This window comes from Somniosus microcephalus, chromosome 4 (genome assembly GCF_052327205.1).
Source record: "Somniosus microcephalus isolate GS21.2 chromosome 4, FLI_Smic_1.0, whole genome shotgun sequence".
Lineage (NCBI taxonomy): Eukaryota > Metazoa > Chordata > Chondrichthyes > Squaliformes > Somniosidae > Somniosus > Somniosus microcephalus.
Window position 1 is genome coordinate 57,193,772 of NC_140990.1, and position 20,383 is coordinate 57,214,154.

A 20,383-nucleotide genomic window follows, 5' to 3' on the forward strand; every position below is an offset into this window, starting at 1 on the left:
CTGAAAGCTTGTGATTTCAAATAAAGCTGTTGGACTATAACCTCGTGTTGTGTGACTTCTTACATTTGTCCACCCCAGTCCAACTCCGGCATCTCCACACCATGTAATCTTCAAGTCAGTGAGAACTGTCAGTGAGCATTAATCAGCACTTTCTAATTGGAGATGTTAATCAGTGAAACCTTTCAGATATTGAATTGTAGATTTTGTACGAAAGCTCAATTTAGCATTGAAGTAAAAGTTCATAATTTTATTGCAAACAAATTTCTGATGGGAGTCCCTGAATTAAGGGGAATGATCACAGACTGCGGTTCTTAAAGGGACACTGCAACCCCAACAAGTCAATCAGCCATATATCCAGAATATTAATAACCCCTATAACTGGGCTGGAGTTTAACATCAGCAGAAACAAATCTGAACTGTCAGAATGAACACGGTTCAGTCCTGGATGCAATTAACAGCAGCAATAACAGCAGAATCCAACCTCTGCAGTCACTTGTGAACTTGCTGGTGTCTAAGCAGGTGGGATGACCGAGTGAATCCCTTCCCACACTTGGAGCAGGTGAATGGCCTCTCCCCAGTGTGAACTCGCTGATGTCTCAGCAGGGTGGATGAATCACTGAATCCCTTCCCACACACGGAGCAGGTGAACACCCGCTCCCCAGTGTGAACTCGCTGGTGTGTCAGCAGGTGGGATGACTGAATGAATTTTTTCCCACAAATGGAGCAGGTGAACGCCCTCTCCCCAGTGTGAACTCGATGGTGTGTCAGCAGGTTGGATGAATTAGCAAATCCCTTCCCACAAACAGAGCAGGTGAACGGCCTCTCCCCAGTGTGAGTGTGTTGGTGTGTCAGTAGATCTCTTGTGCTTTTAAAGCTCTTCTCACACTCAGAACATTTGAAAGGCCTCTTTTCAGTATGAACATGTTGGTGTTTAGAGAGGTTGGCTAATCGAGCAAATCCCTTTCCACACACAATGCAGGTGAACGGTCTCTCCCCAGTGTGAACTCGCTGGTGGTCAGTGAGACTAGATGACTGCCCGAACCTCTTCCCGCACTGAGAGCAACTGAATGGACTCTCTCGTGTGTGAATTCGCTGGTGGTCAGTGAGGTTAGATAACTGCCTGACTCTCTTCCCGCAATGAGAGCAACTGAACGGTCTCTCCCCAGTATGAACTCGCTGGTGTGTCAGAAGGTGTGATGACTGACTGAATCCCTTCCCACACAGAGCAGGTGAACGGCCTCTACCCGGTGTGAATGCGCCGATGAGTTTCCAGTCGGGATGGGGAGCTGAATCCCTTCCCACAGTCCCCACATTTCCACGGTTTCCCTGTGGTGCGAGTGTCCTTTTGTCTCTCCAGGTTGGACGATCGGTTAAAGCCTCGTCCACACACAGAACACGTGTATGGTTTCTCCTCACTGTGAAGGGTGCGATGATTTTTCAGGCTGTGTAACTGGTTAAAGCTCTTTCCACAGTCAGTGCACTGGAACACTCTCACTCGGGTGTGAGAGTCTCGGTGCTTTTCCAGTCACACTGATGTTTGAAATCTTTCCCCACAGACAGAACAGACAAACATTCCTCCTTCCACATTCAGAGGCCGATGATATTCAGGTTCTGATGAATGGAGTGACTCTGTCAGATCTTGATGTGATGTTTGGTCTGAGTTTGTGGTGTGTAAATGCTGCCCTTCTCACAGCCTGTAAAGGGAGTTTACAAAAGCCATCACTGTGAGTCCAGGATAGAAATTGACAAGATTCTCTCCTCCTGATTCCTGGCCAAGGGGGCCGCGCATGCGCCTGCTGCCCCCTGAGCCTCTCAAGATGGCGGCCGCTACCCCGGGCCTGTCACCGGGAGAAAGCCCCGCAGATGCCGCCCCACTCGGGGCAAACGCCCAGCCCGGAGGCTCTTGTTCGGGGCTTGAGGCCCACCCCGGGTGTTTGTGAAGCGGATAATGTTGAGTGTTTTAATAATGGGGCCTGGGGCCGCACTCGGGGTGTGAGCAGCCCGCATCACCCCGGGGTTCATGAACCCGCTCCCTGTGCTCGGGGTGTGTGCAGCCCGCATCCCCCCCCGGGTTCATGAACCCGCTCCCTGAGCTCGGGCTGTGAGCAGCCCGCGTCCCCCCAGGTTTCATGAACCCGCTCCCTGAGCTCGGGGTGTGAGCGGCCCGCGTCCCCCCGGGATTCATGAACCCGCTCCCTGACCTCTCACCTGACGTGTCAGCGGCTGCTGCCAAGTTCCGCGCGTGCTCAGCTCACACTGCCCGGGTGATTGACGGGAGCTCCGGACCAATAGGAAGAGCGGGGCGGGACTGGAGGACCGAGCAGGCGGCGGGTCCTCCAATAAATCGGAGTGTGCGAGGGGCGGTGCTTGACCTTTAAACCAGAACAACAGAAGGTGAGCTGAGCATTCGCGGCCCTTGGCAAGTGGTGGATGGGGAGCCCATCAAGCGGGCTGCTTTGTCCTGAATGGTGTTGAGCCTCGAGTGTTGCTGGAGCTGCACTCATCCAGGCAAGTGGAGAGTATTTCCATCAGACTCCTGACTTGTGCCTTGTAGATGGTAGAAAGGCTTTTGGATTCAGGAGATGAGACACTCACCGCAGAATATCCAGCCTCTGACCTGCTCTTGTAGCCACAGTATTTATGTGGCTGGTCCAGTTAAGTTTCTGGTCAATGGTAACCCCCAGAATGTTGATGGTGGGAGATTCAGTGATGGTAATGCCGTTGAATGTCAAGGGTCAGTGGTTAGACTCTCTCTTGTTAGAGATAGTCAATGCCTGGCTCTTGTGTGGTGCGAATGTTACTTGCCACTTATCAGCTCAAGCCTGAATGTCTTCTAAGTCTTGCTGCATGTGGGCATGGACTACTTCATTATCTGAGGAGTTGTGAATGGAATTGATCACTGTGCAATCATCAGCAAACACCCCCACTTCTGACCTTATGGTAAGGGAAGGACATTGGTGAAACAGCTGAAGATGGTAAGCCGAGGACACTGCCCTGAGGAACTCCTGCAGCGATGTCCTGGGGCTGAGATGATTGACCTTCAACAACCACAACTCTCTTCCTTTGTGCTCGGTGTGACTCCAGCCAGTGGAGAGTTTTCCGCCTGATTCCCATTGGCTCCAGTTATACTCGGGCTCCTTGATGCTGCACTCGGTCAAATGCTGCCTTGTGTCAAGGGCAGTCACTCTCACCTCACCTCTCGAATTCAGCTCTTCTGTCCATGTTTTGACCAAGGCTGTAATGAGGTCTGGAGCCGAGTGGTCGTGGTGGAACCCAAACTGAACATCGGTGAGCAGGTTATTGGTGAGTAAGTGCCGCTTGATAGCACTGTCGATGACACCTTCCATGACTTTGCTGATAATTGAGAGTAGAGTGATGGCGCAGTAATTGGCCGGATTGGATTTGTCCTGCTTTTTGTGGAGAGGACATTCCTGGGCAATTTTCCACATTGTCTAAAGTCTCCTCCTTTGTCTCGCTGTCAGTTTTTGACTGATTCCGCTCGAGTGAAGCTCCTTGGAAGGTTTTACTACGTTATAGGCGCTATGTAAATGAAAGTTGTTGTTGCTGTGTTACCATTGGCTTCAGCTTTGCCAGACAGAATCAGCCAGGGCCGGCGGCTGTGCTGCTCCCCATGGTCGAAATGTTGGCAGCTCGCTGTATCGGCTCACAAGCTCAGAATTAGCAATGTATTGGAGGGCAGACAATGACTGGGCCGAACCCCACCATCACACAACACATTCAGTATAGGCTCACAGCTCAGAATTACCACATGGTGAGGTACTGGAGGGCAGACAGTGGCTGGGGCCGAACCCCACCATCACACAGCACCTTCAGTATAGGCTCACAGCTCAGAATTACCACTTGCTGAGGTACTGGAGGTCAGACAGTGACTGGGGCCGAACCCCACCATCACACAGCACCTTCAGTATAGGCTCACAGCTCAGAATTACCACTTGCTGAGGTACTGGAGGGCAGACAGTGGCTGGGGCCGAACCCCACCATCACACAACACCTTCAGTATAGGCTCACAGCTCAGAATTACCACTTGCTGAGGTACTGGAGGGCAGACAGTGACTGGGGCCGAACCCCACCATCACACAGCACCTTCAGTATAGGCTCACAGCTCAGAATTACCACTTGGTGAGGTACTGGAGGGCCGACAGTGACTGGGGCCGAACCCCACCATCGGGCAGCAACTTCAGGAGTGAAATGGAGAATAATCCGAGCCTGCAATAAATGGGGATTTCAAACAGTGAGGATGAGGCGATGAGAGAGTGTGTGAGACGAGGGTTTTATAGCTTAGGAGGGGCAAGAGAGGAAAGAATGTTCCAGGGAAACGAGTACTGTCTGTTCAGAATTTCTACCCTGTCCGTAACTCGATGTAAAGTTATGAGGACAGGTTGCACAGACTGGGCTTGTATTCCCTTGAATATAGAAGATTACGGGGTGATCTGATTGAGGTGTTTAAGATGATTAAAGGAGTTGACAGGGTAGATACAGAGAAACGGTTTCCTCTGATGGGAGAGTCCACAACAAGGGGACACAACCTTCCAACTGGAGCTCGGCCATTCAGGGGCGATTTTCAGGAAGCACATCTTCACACAAAGGGTATTGGAAATCTGGAACTCTCTCCCCCAAAAACTGTTGAGGCTGAGGGTCAATTGAAAATGTCAAAACTGAGTGTAGTAGAGTTTTGTTAGGCAAGAGTACTAAAGGTTACAGAACCGCGGCGGGTAAATGGAGTTAAGATACAGACCAGCCGTGATCTAATAGAATGGTGGAACAGGCTTGAGGGGCTGAATGGCCTCCTCCTGTTACTATGTTGCTATCTACAGTGATGACATTTGTAAACTCCTTTTACAGGGTGTTAGAAGGGGAGGATATGCAGACAGGAAACTCAAGCCAAACATCACATCAAGATCTGACGGAGTCACTCGATTCATTAGGACCTGAATACCCTCTGAATGTGGAAGGAGGAATGTTTGTCTGTTCTGTCTGTGGGAAAAGATTTCAAACATCAGTGTGACTGGAAAAGCACCGAGACACACACACCCGAGTGAGAGTGTTCCAGTGCACTTGTAGGATCCGCAAAATTGGACTTTGTATTAATATGGGTCAAATGGCAGAAGAGGCCATGATTTTAAAGACTGTTTTAAAAGAAGCCCAGAAAAAGGGGCATACAAAATGGCCGCCATACCATGTGACCAGCTTATTGGGACACTTTAAAATGGTTCCTGCGCAACCTCAGACTGATTTGTGGATTCAACCCACAGTAAGTTCTGGAAGCCGTTTCTGAGAGAACGAAACCAGACCCACACATATACATATGGATTAGATGCAGATCTAGTCAAGATCGGCCTGGAGACAGAGGCCATCAAAATGTTGACCCAGACAAAAGGGGACAATTTCATATTCATGAGAACAGCACCGAGGACTAGATAACGAGATCAGCAGGACATTAAAAACAATGGAGGTAATTCCAAACCAGAGATGGGCCTGTTACCAGCCGTTTAAGACATTTTAAAATATAATGGCTACCCCACTGTGCTCGCAGCCCGCCAAAATTAAAACAAAGACTAACCTGATTTTGGGTGGGAAGTGAAGCCTCTGGAAGAAAGGCATATCTGGAGAGACTTTTTGGGCAGTGAACAAGCTGGCAGCTGGAGGACACGCTCACACACTCAGGACGAGCAAGTTTGAAGAAGGAGCAGTCAATCGCAGGCGTTCCGCCCCGGGGGAAGCACATCGGGAGATCATCGACCGTCCCCGGGCCGTTGCCGGAACGAGAGGCCATAGACCCAGCTTGGGAGAAGAGACAAAAAAATAAAGGTCCCAAGCGAAGAAACCTTCCAGCCACCACGGCTCGGTAGAAGAGAGGAAAGGAACCTGAAGGAGCGATGGGAGCCAGCCCAAGGCTCCTCTAACCAGGGTCGAGCCGACGATCCTCGACCCCGCCAACATCCAGGCCCGCCGGTGTCCAGCCGCCCCCGACCCCCACCTCAGGAGAGAGGTGTGGCGCAGCTCGCAGGGGCTCCACGATCCACGTGGAGACGAGACGCCTGAAAGGACCAAACACAGACTCGATTTCAAAACCTTGCACTTCCTAGTGGGATTGGTGAGCATGTTTCTGGCCCTTCACAATCAGATCTAGATAGGTTTAATAAGGGGGTGGATTTAAGGGTACAATTAACATGAGTTGTTGTCCCTCGATGTTCCGTGTGTTTCCTTATTTCATGATGATCTTTGTAGAGTATAAGATGCCTGTAGTTGCTTTAGTTAGTACTGTGTCGTTATGATTTGTTTGTGTGTTTTTCCCTCCCATCTACTCCTTTATCTGCTTGCATTTGATTTAATATTTTTCCTTATGCGACAAAATTTCATTTTGTTTCATCAAACTTGGTCTACACGAGTTTTCTCTACATTGTAGTTCCTGCGCCTAAGTCCAGAGTACAGAATCTAAGGGGCGAGTGGGTCGAACCACTCAAGGTTTACTGTGCAAGAGAGAGAGGCCTCTCGAGAGAGAAACCTCAGGGAAACCTCTCGAGGACGAAACCCCTTACACACTGACTGTGGAAAAAGCTTTAACCAGTTACACAGCCTGAAAAAACATCGCACCATTCAGAGCGGGGAGAAACCGTCCACGTGTTCTGTATGTGGCCGAGGCTTTTGACGATCCATCTCCACAACACCCACTACATTTCCTCCCTCACTACACTGAGTGCGGCCCCAGGCCCGATTATAAAAACAGTGAACATTATCCACCCGCCTGTTCCCTCAGCAAAGGGACCCCCGCGCCAAACTCTGTGACAGATAGGCAGTCAGGGAGCGTCTGTAAATGGAGGAGAAATGGTGACTGGTCAGGGTGCATCTGTAAATGGTGAAGAAATGGTGACTGGTCAGGGAGCGTCTGTAAATGGAGGAGAAATGGTGGCTGGTCAGGAAGTGTCTGTAAATGGAGGAGAAATGGTGACTGGTCAGGGAGCGTCTGTAAATGGAGGAGAAATGGTGGCTGGTCAGGGGGCGTCTGTAAATGAAGGAGAAATGGTGACAAAAATCTGCAGGAATGCATTGAAAGCAAAGCTGATATATTTGACATATATCCAGAATATGAAACTCCAGCCCAGTTATAGGGTTAATAACACCAGCAGAAACAAACTCCAACTGTCAGAATGAACATGGTTCAGTCCTGGATGTGATTAACAGCAGCAATAACAGCAGAATCCAACCCCTGCAGTCACAGGTGAACTCGCTGGTGTGTCAGCAGGTTGGATGACTGAGTGAATCCCTTCCCACACACTGAGCAGGTGAACGGCCTCTCCCCGGTGTGAACTCGCTGGTGTGTCAGAAGCTCGGATAATGTGTGTGAAGCGGATAATGTTGAGTGTTTTAATAATGGGGCCTGGGGCCGCACTCGCGGTGTGAGCAGCCCACGTCCCCCCGGGGTTCATTAACCTGCTCCCTCCACCAACTTTATAAACCCTGCAGCGCGGCCTACCCGCAGTTTATTAATCTCCCGACCCCGCTCCTGCCAACATGCAGCTCCGCCCGGCGAGGGACACGTGACCCGGGCCTGCGGCCTGATTGACGGGAGCTTCCGACCAATAGGGAGTGAGCAGGGCGGGGCTGGAGGAGCGAGCTGGCGGCGGGTCCTCCAACCAAACGGGGAGCCCGAGGGGCAGGACTAGTGCCGGCTGATTGTCTGATCCGCAGGGCAGCGAGTTTCTCCAGTCCCTTGTTCAGGGCCCAGGGCCAGGGGAGGCTGTGGGCCTTTATTCCTCTTATTGGACACAAGGCCCTTTGTCTCACAACACACTGGCTCAGGTTTTAAAAATCGCTTTACAGGAAATAGTGAATTGAAAATTGCAAAACTGAGATTGTTAGAATTACAGAGAATACACAGCACAGAAACAGGCCATTCGGTCCAACCAGTCCATGCCGGTGTTTATGCTCCACTCGAGCCTCCTCCTGTCTTTCCTCATCTAAATCTATCAGCATAACCCTCTATTCCCTTCTCCCTCATATGCTTGTCCAGCCTCCCCTTAAATGCATCGATACTATTCACTTCAACCACTCCCTGTGGTAGTGAGTTCCACATTCTCACCACTCTCTGGGCAAAGAAGTTTCTTCTGAATTCCCCATTGGATTTCTTGGTGACTATCTTATATTGACGGCCTCTAGTTATGCTCTTCCCCACAAGTGGAAACATTCTCTCTGTATCCACTCTATCAAAAAAATGTCATAATTTTAAGGACCTCTATTAGGTCACCCCTCAGCCTTTTTTCAAAAGAAAAAGACCCAGCCTGTTCATCCTTTCCTGATATGTATACCCTCGCATTTCTGGTATCATCCTTCTAAATCTTCTCTGCACCCTCTCCAGTGCCTCTGTATCCTATTTATAATATGGTGACCAGAACTGTACGCAGTTCTCTAAGGGCTGAATTTTGCTGGTGCTCAGAGTGCGGGTTTGGAGGCGGGTCCGCTGTCAAAACCACAAAAATGACAGCGGGTCGGTATCCCGCTCTGAACCGCCTCCTTGTGAGTTTCCTAAGTGTCGGGCCTGTCATCCCTGAACAGACCCGAGACCAAGCGGCGGGTCAGCCAATTTAGATACTTTAAAGCTTGTTAAAAGGTAGTTAAGCACCATTTTCCCAAGTACTTACCATTGTCCCAGGTTTTTAACAAGGTTCCCGGAGAGCGGCTATCAGGTCAGGTAAGTATGTCGGGTTCTCAATGACTGTGGATTGCTGTGAACAGGTGAAAGCTGCAGAAGTGGTCTAAAACCTACCATTTCACAGCTGTTCACTTCCCAATCTTAGAAGTTGGACCATTAATGATTTGGAACCCACTTTTGAGCTTTATGCAAACACGATTTCCCTTTCATAAAACCATGTTGATTTTGCCTAATCATATAATCATTTTCTAAGTGCCCTGTTCCACTTCCTTAATAATGGATTCCAGCATTTTCCCGAGGACTGATGTCAGGCTAACTGGCCTGTCGATCCCTGTTTTCTCTCTCCCTCCTTTCTTGAATAGCGGGGTTACATTTGCTACCTTCCATTCCACGAGGACCTTTCCAGAATCTAGGGAATTTTGGAAGATCACGACCAATGCATCCACTATCTCTGCAGCGACCTCTTTTAGAACCATAGGATGTAGGCCGTCAGGTCCAGGGGATTTGTCGGCTATTAGTCCCGTTAGTTTCTCAAGTACTTTTTCTCAACTGATATGAATTACTTTAAGTTGCTCACTCTCATTAGCCCCTTGGTTCCCCACTATTTCTGGAATCTCAACCTTCTCCAGTGTAGCTCACGCAGCCTTAGCCTGGGCTGTCCGCAGTGCGGCCACAACATGCCCGTAGACTTGTACGAGTGGTCGGGACCTCTCGCCCTGACCGAGGTGGACGAGAAGCCTGCACAGCCCCTCCGTGTCAAGTATGACAACGTGGACAGAGATGTGCTGGGTAAAGTGCTGAGCCCGGCCCAGGTACTGACTGCAGCTGAGAGCTGAACACACAGGAACCGCTCCAGTGCCTGGAGCCAGCAACAAGAGGCAACAAAAGCAAGGAAGGCACAGAGTCCAAAAGCAAGGAAGTTATGATGAACCTTTATAAAACACTGGTTCGGCCTCAACTGGAGTATTGTGTCCAATTTTGGGCCCCGCACTTTAGGAAGGATGTGAAGGCCTTAGAGAGGGTGCAGAAAAGATTTACAAGAATGATTCCAGGGATGAGGGACTTCAGTTACGTGGATAGACTGGAGAAGCTGGGGTGGTTCTCCTTAGAGCAGAGGTTGAGAGGAGATTTGATAGAGGTGTTCAAAATCATGAGGGTTTTGGATAGAGAGAAGCTGTTCCCATTGGCAGAAGGGTCGACAACCAGAGGACACAGATTTAAGTTGATTGGCAAAAGAACCAAAGGCGATATGAGGAAAAACTTTTTAACGCAGCGAGTGGTTAGCATCTGGAATGCACTGCCTGAAAGGGTGGTGAAGACAGATTCAATCAAGGCTTTCAAAAGGGACTTGGATAAGTATCTGAAAGAAAAACATTTGCAGGACTGCGGGGGAGTGGGACTAGCTGAAGTGCTCTTGCAGAGAGCCAGCATGGGCTCGACGGGCTGAATGGCCTCCTTTTGTGCTGTAACCATTCTCTGATTTTAAGCTTATATTGTGGTTAATAACAGACAAAACCTGTTCTTTCCCCTGATCTGATTACAGATTCCAACCAGTCAATTCAGTGAATGGAATGTCTTATCAGTGTTGCCATGGCGACCTGTCTGCAGTGAAATGCCTGTTTGAGTTTCTAACTCAGACTAAACTCCCCTTTCTCATAATACACACTATATCAGACATTTAATGTCAACGTATTTTAACCATGTTATGTTAATATCTCTAAAATCTACAGGGAGATCAGTTACAGAAATCTTTAAAAGTTGGAGGACAAGTTTATAAAGTGGTTTAAAAATGTTACCCGAGGTTTTTTATAAATCGGGCGTAGAAAACAAAATTATCGGTTCGGCTGCAGTTAGAATAAGTTCGGACCAGGGAGCAGCGAGGCGAGGAGCGCGGTATAAAAACCGGCGCGAGCCACGAGGCCCGGCCAGTTCGGACCAGGGAGCAGCGAGGCTTACCAACTCAGCAGCGGGGAGAGGGGTAAAAAGTAATCAGAGTGTGACGTCACCAGGGAGCAGGTAAGTGATTGAAACATAGAAACATAGAGATAGGAACAGGAGTAGGCCATTCGGCCCTTCGAGCCTGCTCCGCCATTCAATGAGATCATGGCTGATCTTCGTCTGAGATCTTAGCTGATCTTACCAGTTCAGTACTCCGTCCCCGCCTTTTCTCCGTAACCCTTAATCCCCTTAGCCTTCAGAAATATATCCAATTCTCTCTTGAAAATATTTATTGAATTAGACTTCACAGGTTGGTTGGTATTTCTCTATTTTTTAAACTTTAACTCTGTGGTTTATAGTTGCTAAGGTCTTTCTGGTGTAGCGGGGACTGTTGGTAAACCATACAAGCACCCTAGAGTTTATCTTTAATTGGTGGTAGTGAATTAATTTAAATGAATTAAAGGGTAAGTCATGTCAAGACAGCCCAGCCCAGTGTTATGCTCCTCTTGCTCTATGTGGGAATTCAGGGGCGCTGCCTGTGCCCCGACGACCATGTGTGCCAGAAATGCATCCAGCTGCAGCTACTAGCAGACCGCATGAAGGCGCTGGAGCTGCGGATGGATGGGCTTTGGAGCATTCACGATGCTGAGAGGGTCGTGGAAAACACGTTTACTGAGTTGGTCACACCGCAGGTAAGGGCTGCACAGGCAGAAGGGAAATGGGTGACCATCAGGCAGAGCAGTAGAGGCAGGCAGGTAATGCAGGGGACCCCTGTGGCCATCCCCCTCTCAAACAGGTATACCGATTTGGATACTGTTGAGAGGGATGACTTACCAGAGGAAAGCAGCAGCAGCCAACTTCCTGGCACCAGGGGTGCTTCTGCTGCTCAGGAAGGGAGGAAAAACAGTAGGAGAGCAATAGTGGTAGGGGATTCTATCGTAAGGGGAACAGATAGGCGTTTCTGTGGCCGTAGACATGACTCCAGGATGGTTTGTTGCCTCCCTGGTGCCAGGGTCAAGATGTCACTGAACGGCTGCAGGGCATTCTGAAGGGGGAGGGTGAACAGTCAGAGGTCGTGGTTCACATTGGGACCAATGACATGGGTAGGAAGAGGGATGAGGTCCTGCAGCAAGAATTTAGGGAGCTAGGTAGCAGATTAAAGAGCAGGACCTCAAAGGTTGTAATCTCTGGATTACTCCCGGTGCCACGTGCTAGTGAGTATAGGAATAGGAGGATAGAGCAGATGAATGCGTGGCTAAAGAGTTGGTGCAGGAGGGAGGGCTTTAGTTTCCTGGATCACTGGGCCTGCTTCTGGGGAAGGTGGGACTTGTGCAAGTCGGACGGGTTGCACCTGAACCAGAACAGGACAAATATCCTTGCAGGGAGGTTTGCTAGCACTGTTCGGGGGGGTTTAAAACTAAAAAGGCAGGGGGTTGGGAACCTGAGCAGGGAGAAAGAGGAAAGGGAAACAGGGATAAAAGCAAAAGATAGGAAGAACAACAAAAGTGGCAGTCAGAGAAATCAACGGTTCAAATCAAATGTGGCCACAGTGAATAATAATTCTAATAGGTCTAAGAGCGTTAAAAAAACAAGCCTGAAGGCTTTGTGTCTTAATGCGAGGAGCATTTGTAACAAGGTGGACGAATTGGCTGCGCAAATAGAGGTAAACAAATATGATTTGGCTGGGATTATGGAAACGTGGCTCAAGGATGGCCAAGACTGGGAACTCAACATCCAGGGGTATTCGATATTCAGGAAAGATAGGCGAAAAGGAAAGGGAGGTGGGGTAGCATTACTGGTTAAAGAAGGGATTAATACAATTGTAATGAAGGATATTAGCTCTGATGATATGGAATCTGTATGGGTAGAATTGAGAAATACTAAGGGGAAAAAAAACATTAGTGGGAGTGGTATATAGACCTCCAAACAGTAAGGCGGAGGTTGGGGATGGCATTAAAAGGGAAATTAAAGAAGCGTGCAATAAGGGCACAACAGTTATCATGGGTGACTTTAATCTACATGTAGATTGGGCCAACCAAATTAGAAACAATACTGTGGAGGAGGAATTCCTGGAGTGTTTATGGGATGGTTTCCTGGACCAATATGTCGAGGAACCAACCAGAGATCAGGCCATCTTAGACTGGGTATTATTTAACGAGAAAGGATTAATTAACAATCTTGTTGTACGAGGCCCCTTGGGTCGGAGCGATCATAATATGATAGAATTCTTCATTAAGATGGAGAATGAAGTAGTTGACTCAGAGACTAGGGTCCTCAGTTTAAATAAAGGAAACTACGATGGTCTGAGGAGCGAGTTGGGTAGGATTGATTGGGGAATGGCACTCAAAGGGTTGACGGTGGATAGGCAATGGCAAACATTCAAAGACCGAATGGATGAGCTACAGAATTTGTTCATCCCAGTTTGGCATAAAAATAAAACAAAAAAGGTGACTCAACCATGGCTAACAAGGGAAATAAGGGATAGCATAAGATCCAAGGAGAGGACATATAAATTGGCCAGAAAAAGCAATAATCCTGAGGATTGGGAGCAGTTTAGGATTCAACAACGGAGGACCAAGGGATTAATTAAGAAAGGGAAAATAGAATATGAGAGTAAGCTTGCAGGGAACATAAAAACTGACTGTAAAAGCTTTTATAGATATGTAAAGAGAAAAAGATTGGTGAAGTCAAGCGTAGGTCCCTTGCAGTCAGAATCAGGGGAATTTATAATGGGAAACAGAAATGGCAGACCAACTAAATACATACTTTGGTTCTGTCTTCACAAAGGAGGACACAAATAACCTCCCAGAGATGCCGGGGAACATAGGGTCTGATGAAAGGGTGGAACTGAAAGAAATCAGTATTGGAGGGAAATGGTGTTAGGAAAATTGATGGGACTGAAGGCCGATAAATCCCCAGGGCCTGATAATCTGCATCCCAGGGTACTTAAGGAAGTGGCCCTAGAAATAGTAGATGCATTGCTGGTCATCTTCCAGAACTCGATAGACTCTGGAACAGTACCCATGGATTGGAGGGTAGCTAATGTTACCCCACTATTCAAAAAAGGTGGTAGAGAAAAAGCGGGGAATTATAGACCGGTAAGCCTGACATCGGTAGTGGGGAAAATGCTAGAGTCCATTATAAAAGATGTAATAGCAGAGCACTTGGAAAGCAGTGACAGGATTGGACAAAGTCAACATGGATTTACAAAAGGTAAATCATGCTTGACTAATCTACTGGAATTTTTTGAGGATGTAACTGGTAAAATAGATAAGGGAGAACCAGTGGATGTGGTGTATTTGGACTTTCAGAAGGCTTTCGATAACGTCCCACATAAGAGATTAGCGTGCAATATTAAGGCACATGGGACTGGGGGCAAGGTATTGACTTGGATAGAGAACTGGTTGGCGGACAGAAAGCAAAGAGTTGGAATAAACGGGTCGTTTTCCCAAGTGGCAGGCAGTGACTCGTGGGGTACCGCAAGGATTGGTCCTAGGACCCCAGCTGTTCACAATATATATTAATGATCTGGACGAGGGAATTGGATGTAATATCTCCAAATTAGCAGATGACACAAAGCTGGGTGGGAGGGTAAGTTGTGAGGAGGATGTCGTGAAACTCCAGTACGATTTGGACAGGTTGGGTGATTGGGCAGAAACATGGCAAATGCACTATAATGTGGATAAATGTGAGGTTATCCACTTTGGTGGCAAAAACAGGAAGGCAGATTATTATTTGAATGGCAATAGATTGGGAGAAGGGGAAGTGCAAAGAGACCTGGGTGTTCTTGTGCACCAGTCGCTGAAGGTAAGCATGCAGGTGCAGCAGGCAGTTAAGAAGGCAAATGGTATGTTGGCCTTCGTAGCAAGAGGGTTCAAGTACAGGAACAAGGATGTCTTGCTACGGTTGTACAGGGCCTTGGTGAGACCACACCTTGAGTATTGTGTGCAGTTTTGGTCACCTTACCTGAGGAAGGACGTTCTTGCCATGGAGGGAGTGCAGCGAAGATTCACCAGACTGATACCTGAGATGGCAGGAATGACGTATGAGGAGAGATTGTGTCGATTGGGCTTATACTCACTGGAGTTTAGAAGATTGAGAGGGGATCTCATCGAAACCTATAAAATTCTGTCAGGTCTGGACAGACTAGATGCAGGAAGGATGTTTATGATGGCCGGGGAGTCCCGAACCAGGGGTCATAGTGTAAGGATAAGAGGTAAGCCATTTAGGACTGAAATGAGGAGGAATTTCTTCACCCAGAGAGTGGTGAACCTGTGGAATTCTCTGCCACAGAGGGCGGTGGAGGCCAGTTCATTAAATATAATCAAGAAAGAGTTGGATATATTTCTTAAGGCTAAAGGGATCAAGGGATATGGGGAGAAGGCAGGGACAGGGTACTGAATTTGGATGATCAGCCATGATCTCATTGAATGGCGGAGCAGGCTCGAAGGGCTGAATGGCCTACTCCTGCTCCTATCTTTTATGTTTCTCTGTTTTGGGCATCTTACACTAGGAACGATGTCAGGGCCACAGAGAGGCTGCAGAATAAATTCACCGAGGTTATACCACGGATGAGAGGCTTTAGTTATCAGAGAATCATAGAATGAAACAGCACAAAAGGCGGCCATTCGGCCCATCATGCTTGTGCCAGCTCTTTGGGAGAGCTATCCAATTAGTCCCACTCCCTTGCTCTTTCCCCATATCCTGGTAAATGTTTTCCCTTCAAATATTTATCCAATTCTCTGTTGAAAGTTACTCTTGAATCTGCTTCCTCCACCCTTTCAGGCAGTGCATTCCAGATCATAATAACTCGCTGGGTAAAGAAATGTTTCCTCATGATGACCTGTCTGCAGTGAAGCGCCTGTTTGAGTTTCTAACTGAGGCGAACTTCTCTTTCCCAGGAGGAGAGACGAGAGAAACTGGGGCACTTCTCATTAGAACAAAGCAGGGTGAGAGGAGATGTGAGCGAGGCGTTTAAACTTGATCAAAAACCCCGACCAAAATATCAGACACACTCCCTGTCCTTCAGGACCTGTGTCCAGGGGAGAAGCTGATGGGTTTATCAGATCATCTTTGGGTTAAATGTTGTGCTCGTGGAGCTGAGCCCCTAGTGTCAGCATCAAACACTCTCCAGTCGGGTACAGCACGGGTTAGATACAGAGTGAACCCATCAGCCGCTCCCCGACACAGATACCGAGGGACAGGGAGTGTCCGGGACAATGACATTTCTCACTCAATAAGGTATAAATTGATCCTGTACCTCTCCCCATTAATCCTGGGCTCCACACGGGGCGAATCCTGCTCCTGTTTCCCTTCCTGTAACAGCACTGAGCTAAACCCAGCCCATAATGAGCAGGGCCCAGGGAGGCTGGTTGCTAGGCACTGCAGTGATGTCATAAAGCAGGGCCATTCAGCCCAGCTGGTTGTCTCCTTGTCCCTTTAAAGGTGGAGAGCCGGGACACCCTGTCTCCAAACACATCCCACCTGTTCATACTGAGAATCCCCGGGGAAGGCCCAAGGCCCAGAGTGTGGAACACAACCAAGGGGGAAAGAGGAGGAGAGAAGGGGAGGTAAATCAAGGAGTCGGGACTGAGGGGCACCAAGCTTCAGTTTTAGAACCTGCACACTTCAGGAGGGGAAGAGTGAGTTCAGTAGTTTTAGGATCCAGGGAGAGAACAAGGAGCAGATGGGGAGACTGGTGTGGATTCCAGCACAGTGAGGATGTAGGGGGAGGGAGATTGTGTCAGGCCGTGTATTAGGGGTGTAGGAGGGACAAGAGAGGAAAGGTCAGAGGAACAATTACTGCAGCAGTGCCCATAAATAGTGAGAGAGAGAAGGTGGGGGTTCGAGTGGACCAGGGACAGTCTGTTAAACTCTCTGTTTGCTGTGACCAGTTTTCCTTCGGTTAAAAATGGCCTCCTGTAGCCCAGTGACACAAACAGCCCATTAAACTCCACCAATGGCCTTTGGTCTGGTGAGGTCTCCCTTTGTGAAACATCGGCTGTTGTTAAAGCTTTTCATTCTGACACGCTCATACTGAGAAATGAGCTGCAGAACTGCCGACACCGTCAGCTTTAAGGAGACGTTTCCCTTTGGAGATCGGATTGTCTATTGAGTTTGATTAAATTGATGTTAAAGTAACAAGGCTGCTTTGCCCCGTGACAATAACAGATTATCAGAATATTTCCCATAGGTTAAAATCCAATGTTACAGGGACTCACTGCCCTGGATGGTTGAAGTGGACCCTGTGATATAATAGAATTTTCTGTCCTGTCAGACTTGGACATCTTGTAGATCCATCTTTTAACAAGTTGTGGAATCTCAGTTCTCAGATGGATTCCGCTCAGTTTGTAACAAGTCCTCAATCAGCTCGTCTTATTGTCGAGACATCAAGGACTCGACACACTGCGTGTGTGCGAAACAAAGCTCATTTATTTGACATTGATACAGATTAAACTCCAGCCCAGTTATAGGGGTTACTAACATCAACTGAAACAAACCCCAACTGTCAGAATGAACAAGGTTCAATCCTGGATGTGATTAACAGCAGCAATAACAACAGAATCCAAACCCTGCAGTCACTTGTGAACTCGCTGGTGTCTCAGCAGGTTGGACGACTGACCGAATCCCTTCCCACACACAGAGCAGGTGAACGGCGTCTCCCCAGTGTGAACTTGCTGGTGTGTCCGCAGGTTGGATAAATTAGTGAATCCCTTTGCACACTCAGGGCAGGTGAATGGCCTCTCCCCAGTGTGAATTCGCTGCTGTGTCAGCAGATCCTTTGTGCTTTTAAAACTCTTCTCACACTCAGAACATTTAAAAGGTCTCTTATTAGTGTGAACAAGTTAATGTGTCCGGAAGTTGGATGACTGAGTGAACCTCATCCCACAAACACAGAGCAGGTGAACGGCCTCTCCCCAGTGTGAACTCGCTTGTGTGTCAGCAGGTTGGATGAACGAGTAAATTCTTTCCCACATACAGAGCAGGAGAATAACCTCTCCCCATTGTGAACTCGCTAGTGTGTCAGCAGGTTGGATGAACGAGTGAACCCCTTCCCACATACAGAGCAAGTGAACGACCTCTCCCCAGTGTGAACTCGCTGGTGTTTCAGCAGGTTGGATGAGTGGGCAAATATCTTTGCACAGTGAGAGCACCTGAATGGTCTCTCGTCACTGTGAACTCGCTGGTGTGTCAGCAGGTGGTTAGACTGAGAAAATCCCTTCCCACACAATGAGCAGGTGAATGGCCTCTCCCCAGTGTGAATTTGCTGGTGTTTCAGCAGTTTTGATGATTCTTTTAAAGTCTTCAGGCAGTGAGGGCAATTGAACAGTCTCTCCCCAGTGTGACTGCATCAATGAGTTTCCAGCTGGGATGGGTAATTGAATCCCGTCCCACAGTCCCCACATTTCCACGGTTTCTCCGCGGTGCGGGTGTCCTTGTGTCTCTCTAGGTTGGACGATCAGTTGAAGCCTCGTCCACACACAGAACACGTGTACGGTTTCTCCCCGCTGTGAATGGTGCGATGTTTTTCAGGCTGTGTAACTGGTTAAAGCTCTTTCCACAGTCAGTGCACTAGAACACTCTCATTCGGTGTGTGTGTCTCAGTGCTTTTCCAGTCACACTGGTGGTTGAAATTTTTTCCCACAGACATAACAGACAAACATTTCTCCTTCCACATTCAAAGGCCAATGATATTCGGGTCCTGATGAATTAAGTGACTCGCTCAGATCTTGACGTGATGTTTGGTTTAAGTTTGCGGTCTTACAGCCTGTAAAAGGAGTTTACAAAAGTCATCACTGCAAAGCAAGAATAGAAAATCAGAACAGACAATTCTCGGTGCTGACTCTGGCTGGGCTCAGTTCTACATTCACTGGTTCCCCTCTCTCCTCCCCTGAAGGTGCTGACTCTGGCTGGGTTCAGTTCTACACTCACTGGTTCCCCTCTCTCCTCCCCTGAAGGTGCTGACTCTGGCTGGGTTCAGTTCTACACTCACTGGTCCCCCTCTTTCCCCTCCCCTGAAGGTGCTGACTCTGGCTGGGTTCAGTTCTACACTCACTGGTCCCCCTCTTTCCCCTCCCCTAAAGGTGCTGACTCTGGCTGGGTTCAGTTCTACACTCACTGGTCCCCCTCTTTCCCCTCCCCTGAAGGTGCTGAATCTGGCTGCAGTCAGTTCTACACTCACTGGTTCATAAGAACATAAGAAATAGGAGCAGGAGTGGCCATTCGGCCCCTCGAGCCTGCTCCACCATTCAATGAGATCATGGCTGATCTTCTGCCTCAATTCCATTCACCGGCCCTAGCGCCATATCCCTTGATGCCTTTACTAGTCAGACATCTATCGACTTCTGTTTTGAATATACCCAATGACTGAGCCTCCACAGCCCTCTGGGGTAGAGAATTCCAAAGATTCACCACCCTCTGTGTGAAGAAATTTCTCCTCATCTCAGTCCTAAATGGCTGACCCCTTATTCTGAGACTGTGACCCCTGGTTCTTGATTCCCCAGCCAAGGGAAACATTCTCCCTGCATCTACCCTGTCAAGCCCTGTAAGAATTTTGTATGTTTCAATGAGATCACCTCTCATTCTTCTAAACACTACAGAATATAGGCCTAGTCTACTCAATCTGTCCTCATAGGACAATCCCGCCATCCCGGGAATCAGTCTGGTGAACCTTCGTTGCACTCCCTCTATGGCAAGGAGACCAAAACTGTACACAATACTCCAGGTGTGGTCTCACCAGGGCCCTATATAATTGCAGTAAGACGTCTTTACTCTTATACTCAAATCCTCTTGTAATAAAGGCCCACCTTTCGTGAAGTGCTCCGGCCACTTTATTAAACACACAGCAGAAGCACATTAATCTGATAGGAGATCACTTACACACAAGCAGTCAGTGGTGTGGAGCCTCCCGCGAGTCCAGCCCCTTTAAGAACATAAGAAAATAAGAAATAGGAGCAGGAGTGGGCCATTCGGCCCCTCGAGCCTGCTCCGCCATTCAATGAGATCATGGCTGATCTTCTGCCTCAACTCCATTCACCGGCCCTATCGCCACATCCCTTGATGCCCTTACTAGTCAGGAATCTATCCACTTCTGTTGTGAATATACCCAATGACTGAGCCTCCACAGCCCTCTGGGGTAGAGAATTACAAAGATTCACCACCCTCTGTGTAAAGAAATTTCTTCTCATCTCAGTCCTGAATGGCCGACCCTTTATCCTGAGGCTGTGGCCCCTGGTTCTAAGCTCCACAGCCAAGGGAAACATTCTCCCAGCATCCACCCTATCAAGCCCTGTAATAATTTTGTATGCTTCAATGAGATCCCCTCTCATTCTTCTGAATTCAAGCGTCGGCGGGAATCTCGAGCGGCAGAGCGGGGCTATAAAAGGCCCCAGAGACCAGGTAAGGCCTCACAGCGTCGGCAGGAAACTCGAGCGGCAGAGCGGGGCTATAAAAGGCCCAGAGACCAGGTAAGGCCTCACAGCGTCGGCGGGAATCTCGAGCGGCAGAGCGGGGCTATAAAAGGCCCAGAGACCAGGTAAGGCCTCACAGCGTCGGCAGGAAACTCGAGCGGCAGAGTGGGGCTATAAAAGGCCCAGAGACCAGGTAAGGCCTCACAGCGTCGGCGGGAATCTCGAGCGGCAGAGCGGGGCTATAAAAGGCCCAGAGACCAGGTAAGGCCTCACAGCGTCGGCAGGAAACTCGAGCGGCAGAGCGGGGCTATAAAAGCCCCAGAGACCAGGTAAGGCCTCACAGCGTCGGCGGGAATCTCGAGCG

General features: G+C 48.7%; 1 pseudogene; it reads right to left on the minus strand.

Moving 5' to 3' along the window:
- Positions 1-232: 232 nt before the first annotated feature.
- On the minus strand, positions 233-19,466 carry LOC147118965 (uncharacterized; annotated as a pseudogene).
- Between the last annotated feature and the right edge of the window lie 917 nt (positions 19,467-20,383).